At 41.0% G+C, this 6,972-nt stretch overlaps 1 protein-coding gene across 2 annotated transcripts in view; it reads left to right on the forward strand.

Moving 5' to 3' along the window:
- LOC101769992 (CCR4-NOT transcription complex subunit 9) overlaps nt 1–6,972 on the forward strand; it is a 10,699-nt gene that overhangs the window by 2,051 nt on the left and 1,676 nt on the right. The window lies entirely within an intron of this gene.

A 6,972-nucleotide genomic window follows, 5' to 3' on the forward strand; every position in this document is an offset into this window, starting at 1 on the left:
ATAGTAGTAGCCCTAGCGGAAGGTGCCAGTAGTTTCTCCTTTTGGAGAAAAATAGTGTATGCCGTTTTAGAGGTTGGGTAGTGTTTAGAGTTGTAAAAAAGCAGGTAACCATCTATCAGTTTCAGATTAGCATCCCAAAGATGGAGAAGGGTCAAACCTGTTCTCTTATGTTGTGATGAGAACTCTAATCATATATATAGGTCGTTGGAATTGGTCAATTATACTGGTGTTCTTTGCGCTGCAGAGACTGCGTCCTATCCTCCTACTCCCTCCGTCCCAAATTACTATTCGTTTTTGCTTGGATACATAGTTTTTTATATGTACCTAGATATATACTTATGTCTAGTATATATCCAGATACAATGCTAAAGTTATGTATTTAGAAAAGTCAATGCTAAAGTTATGTATTTAGAAAAGTCAAAACGAATAATAATTTGGGACGGAGGGAGCACGTCACAGTTGTAGGGTGCACTGTTCAGGAGAAAGCCACAGGTTTACCGCTACTGTTTTTTTTTATGAGGAGAGGCCTGCTTGTGCTCATTGCAGGTGAAGGTAAACGGTGATCTGCTTGGACCAAGCATATACTTGATCCTTCTACTGTTCCACAGTTCTACCAAGAAACAGGATACATTCTAAGGTTTTCTTTTCCGTGATGCACCTAGACGTGTACGCTGCAGGTCATGCGTGCATCTGGGATAGGTTGCAGGCATCTTTTGACCCGTGTGATCGGAGCAAGGTGCCCCCGTCCCTTGACACCCCCACAAGGGCCGTTTCAGCCGCCAACGGGAGCACATGAGCAGCCGAATTTCTGATGATTCTGAACTCACAGCGTCCTCAAGCCGATAGTAATGAGCTAAGTTTGGCTTTTTTTTATTGTGCTCTAGGGTACCAACAATGTTAGCTTCGGCAACAAATCATGGGTTGGTGGCACATTGGCGTGGGAGAGCAAGGCAATTCGGCCCAGGCACGCGAACAAGGTGCTCTGCATGTCGGTCCAGCAGGCGAGCAAGAGCAAGGTCTCTGTTGCGCCGCTCGATTTGGAGAGCGCCAAGGAGCCACCCCTCAACACATACAAAGCCGAAGGAGCCCTTCACGGCCACCATTGTCTCGGTGGAGAGGCTTGTAGGTCCCAAGGCTCCAGGGGAGACTTGCCACATCGTCATTGACCATGATGGCAATGTGCCTTACTGGGAGGGCCAGAGTTACGGTGTGATTCCTCCTGTAAGTTTTCCCTGCTCCCAATCTTTTCCTGTCTGAGGATGCATGTATTAGTTTTCATCATACTTGGTTTCCCCTTGTATTATCAGATAATGAAAAATCAAGTTACCTGTGGATGGTGCAAAATATGCTATACTCTATACATAAAGGCAGGCATACTGATGTTCATTTTGAATCTGTAGAGATTGTTTCAGTATGCCATTCAATATACTGCAGGACTAGGCTAGAAAAAAATATACCCATGAATGAATACATAGCATCTTGTGCAGCAAATTTGCTTTCGAATAATCATAAAGTACCAGTTGTTTACTCATCTCTTTTATTATCCATCATGTTTTCTCTTCACATTCACAACTCTCTGAACCTTGAGTGCATTTTCATCTGTCAGGGAGAAAACCCGAAAAAGCCTGGAGCCCCGCATAATGTCCGGAGATAACTTTGATGGACGGACAGGAAGCTTGTGCGTCCGCCGTGCAGTTTATTATGATCCTGAAACTGGCAAGGAGGACCCCTCAAAGAATGGAGTCTGCAGTAACTTCCTATGCAATGCAAAACCTGGGGACAAGATTCAGCTGACAGGTAACTTCCTGATGGATGTCGTCTGTGTGTTTACTTGCCTTACTTCTATGAGAGCCTCTAACCACAATGGTATTTCTTTTGGTTAATGTACTCCCTGAAATTCACCTGGTAGAGCATCCATTTGTCAATTCTTATATTCTTTATAAGGATATTAAAATACACATTTAGCTAGAGATGAAAATTAAGACATAGCAGGAACAACCCTGCTTCCAGTGCATTAAGAAACATGATGTCCTTTTCAGTGTTAAAGGCTTGCACTTTGCAACATTCTGATATATGCCATTAAAACACTAGCCCACAGCAAATGTCACAATGTAAAAGCGACCAAGAAGCAAAGATCCTCTGTTAATATGACTATGTCCCTGCACTTTATATCTCTGTCTTGTTTTGTCCCATCTTTAGTTAGACTCGCATGGTATCTTTAAAGACTTCTGATTACCCATATGCGACAACTAGAGCATCTTTTTCCCTTTCAGAAAAAATGCTTTCTTTTCTAAGTAGCCCTCAGATATGCCATTACTTGTAAATCTTGCTAGTATAAATTATAATTGTTCTTTCATATTAGTTCATGGAAGACTGGATGTTTTAATCTCAAAGCATCTCATATTATCTCATAACCGTACAACCTTATTGCGATTTGAGAGTGCAGCATTGCTGAAGTACTTATATTTTATACCTGTAGGTATGACAAAGCCCTCAGCAGGGAGCAGAAGAACAGGAGTGGTGGCAAGATGTACGTCCAGGACAAGATCGAGGAGTACAGCGATGAGATTTTCAAACTTCTGGACAATGGTGTGCACATCTACTTCTGCGGTTTGAAAGGGATGATGCCTGGGATTCAGGACAGCCTCAAGAAGGTGGCGGAGCAGAGAGGGGAAAGCTGGGAGCAGAAGCTGTCGCAGCTCAAGAAGAACAAGCGATGGCACGCAGAGGTTTACTAGGTTGCAGGTGTTGTGATTGTTTTGCTGCGATCCAATGCAAAGAAGAGACGGACACATGATTGAAACTGAATGATGAATGATTCCTGCGGTGGTATAAGGTTTCTTTGGCAATGGTGAAAACCATAACCGCCCATGTAACTCATTATAGCTTTGCTTCCGCGTCGCGTGATGCACACGCTTTGCTACCGTTTCCATCTCGCAGAGAGGTGTCTGTCCAGGTCGTACGTTTACGAACCCTCCTCTTGGAGCAGCCTTTGCATTACTGTTCTGTGTGACCCCATCTTGTCTTCATCAAAATGCTTTGCATTACTGCTCTTATGAAAAGAAAAATACATGGATCAAGGAAGAAGCCTTTGCATAGCTGATGTTCGATGCTTGCCCTTTTGTGACGATCTACAGATCTCCTAAGCGCGTCGTGAATGATGGTGTTGAAATATGCAATGCATACTTGGAATATTCTAAAAGATCGTGGAGATCTCAACAGACTAATTTTGCCATATATAAAGATAAGATCATGGTAAGGTAAGAAAGTTCTAGAAAATTGGAGAGAACGCATGAGCCATAGTTGCCATGCTTCATGATGATGTGTAGAATACTCTAAAACTAAATATTTTAGCATGGTAGAAATATAAGAAACTAGATAAAGATGAGAAGGGTTCTACAGTTAGGATATTTAGTATGGAAGAGTGTATAAATTGCCACATGGCAACACCATAATGATCTCAAGTAGCCATACCATACCATGGCATAAGAGGTCTCATGTAGGAGATTGCAAGGTAGCCATATAGTGTAGTGGTGTCATGGTAGAATAGCTATACAAAGAGTGTGCAAGTGAGTCTTGTATCAAATTGAGTAGTGAATAAATGTTTAAGTTTCCTTGTAGAGAGTTGGTCTCCCGCATTGGTGTCAGTGCGAATATCTTCTCAAAGTAGTGTGGGTAAGAGTCTAAAATAAAGTAGTAGCATACTACTTTGGTGCCACTTCTAGAAAGTCGGTGTCAAGTTCGGGACGCCGATTTCTCAAAAGATGGCTTAGAATCCTTGGCTCGCTGGCAAGAGATGATGCAATCTGAAAACTGTCCAAGAATTTGCGACGCCACCCAACCTACACAAAATCTCATTATCATCGCAACTCACAAAGCAAAAATTCATTGTGTGAGCAGCGTATAGATAGACCATCACAACAACCAGAAAGGAAATCCACCATGTCACACCATTTATATTTAGATCATAAAATTTGGATATTCATATCATCGTGGTACTTTCAGTTCTTTTAAAGAAGTAAAAACTAGGTAATCTACCAAATCTGTCACAGTCATCCCATCATTGCCCAAGTTCTGTTCCATTTTTGCTGGGTGTGATCTGCAATAAGTTGAAGTATATATAATTTCAGCATAGAGAACTAATTGAAAAGAAATTAACAAAACTATTAGACAAGTTTAACTAAAGAATGCGCATGGTGAATTACCTGTTCTCATTCAGTTCTAGCAATTCGAAGCTCATTTCTTAGTTTGGCAAGTTTAAGAGCCATGGAAGCTGATGATGTAGTTTGTGCCTTTACGATTTCCTTGATCGACTCGGCCTGCGCCAAGTTCGCTTTGACTACTGTGGTATAGTCCTTGATAAGATCTTTGATTTCTGCAACATCCTTCCTGGTCTGTCTCAGGGCTTCATCAAGGGATTCGACGCGCTTGTGGATATTAACGAACTTAATAGCAGTCGGTTTCTGTAAAAGTTCAATTCAAGAATTAGTTATCATCCGTAAGCAATTAAGTAGGAGATAAACCCAAACTAAGCTAGGATGCTACAGAAAAGTCCGATCTAGTGCTTAAACATGAACGCCATGCTTATACAGCCTCTTGAACATATTAACTAATATTGACGAACACAGAAAATTGATGAAACAAGAATCCAAGAAGTGTAGGAGCAATGTGATACTTAAGGTATGACTTTACTACCACCTTAGCCTACAGCACTAACCTAAACAATTCTCTTTAATTAGAAGTTTTTATCTTCATTGCAGATTCTGTATGGAAATACAATACTGTACAATACAGGAACCTGGTAAAACTTGTCTATAAAAGCAAATAATAACATAAAGTGAACCATCTTTAGTTGCTTACTAGTTGCTTAAACATGTAAGCAAAGTTCATTCAATCAAGCAATTTGATTATTCCTAATTTCCCACTACCTTGCCAGAAACTTAGCCTATTGGTTGCAGTGCACTCAAATTAAACAGGTTGCTTATGTATGTGCCCCTCACAGAAAAATTATCCCAATGCTTTTCACATCATGTAGGCAGTATAGATAGTTTGCAGAGATGATGAGTCAGGTCAGATATAGGATGAATTCGATTGTTATAAACTATCCATATTTTCTACCATAAGAGGATCATCTAGCTTTCATTACGTTCATAGCAGAAGTGCAAGAGCACCACAAACCAATGACCAGGTATAAAAGGATATTATCTCGAGCACCAAGCTCAGAAACTTTGCCCACAACACTTAGATTCACAACTAAACGGTTTCTGGATGATGATAGTTACCTCTTTTAATCTCGCTTCCCTTGCATCCATCCATTGGATGAAACTGAAGGTGGGTTCCTCAGGAATCTGGTATCTCTGCTGTAACCATAGTTCACCATAAGTGTCGTGCCTGTCCAGTACAATGGTATCTTTCTCATCCTTACCTGGTTCCACCTGAAATAAAGAAGATGCATTATCAATAAACATCTCACAAATGTAGGTAGTGCAACCAGCAGACAAGTCACAATCAGAAGTGTACTAAATCCACTTTCCTAATAATGGAATTGAACGGGATAAGCAACTAGGAATTCACTATAAGTTAACTAGGTAATGTTTGCTCAAAGATCCACTAGCACATATGACATATAAAGAGGGTACCTTATTGTCTGTTCTTTTCATTGTGCGCTCAGTCGCAACCACAGTGATGTCCTCAGAGTACCCTGCCTGGTGTTTGATGTCCTGAGCGAAGGTTTGGGTCTTAACAATAGCGCAGCCCCCATGAAAGTGGATGTCATCCTTGATATCCACCCAAAAGTCCTCTGAATTACTGAGCAGCAGTGTTTGGTGTGACCCATTCAGTGTGAGGACTATGGTCCATCAAGGACTTGATTTCACCAGTCATAGTGTACTCGTGACGGAACCTGTTCTGAAGTTGGATATCTACAAGGAAACAGAAAACAACATCAGTACTCCAGAATAATGTTGTAAAAAGGCAAGTAAAATCTGTTGAGTGTTTAGAATATTTACAAGCTTACTTTCAAAGCAGTCTGGGACTAATAGCTTTTCACCGGGCAAGCCCACCTTAAGACCCCTCGCCCCTCCTGGGGCCATCTGCGCCATCTACAGAGCCTAAAGCAAGTCCCACTGAATCAGTAGCCTTAAAGCAAACTAGTGGTAAAAATATTTACATAACCATATTGACTGAGTACCAAAACCATAAATAAATAACCGCACTAGATTAATCTGAAGCACATCATTTCTTTAAAAAACAGCGAAATCTTGCCACAACAAACAATCACAGGGAAAAAAAACACTATACATGGTCATATCAATTACAAGCATAAGTACCATTATATCAATTACACCTTAGTGGTCCAAATGTTTACATAATCATATTGACTAGTAACAAAACCATTGAATATTTAGGATGTTTTAGTATACAAGCCTATTAGAGAATTTCCATACAGATTATAAGATTATTTCAAAGATCACAGGAGATTAATATATCGTTTCACACGAAAGGAGCTTAATATATTTGAAACATATCAAAATGATTCCAAATCTGATACGAAACCAGTTCCTATTTGATCTTGGATTGCGGATCTGCAAAATATTTTTACCCAACAAAACAAGAATACCCCGTGGGGGGGGGGGGGGGGGGGGGGGGGAATTTGGACACTTCTCTAGGACACGAGGCAACAAAAAAAAAGGACGCCCCCTCAAATTTGGGGGGGCTCCGCCCCCAAGCATAAACCAGATGCCGAGTGAACGATTTAAATTGGGCCTTCAGCGCCAAAACCACTTTTCCCCCCCAATTATAAGACCTCCCACGTGGTTAGATGTAGGGGATACTTTTTAAGGGGTATCCCAGTTTGAGGAGTGAAAAGGGGGGAGTTTATAAGACAGACACACGGGAAGGAAATGATTGCATAAAAGGAACATGAAATCGCGTTTGCTTGAGAGGCAACATTGAATTTCACGAGGGTGATGG

Source organism: Setaria italica, chromosome IX (assembly GCF_000263155.2).
Source record: "Setaria italica strain Yugu1 chromosome IX, Setaria_italica_v2.0, whole genome shotgun sequence".
NCBI classification, from domain to species: Eukaryota; Viridiplantae; Streptophyta; class Magnoliopsida; order Poales; family Poaceae; genus Setaria; species Setaria italica.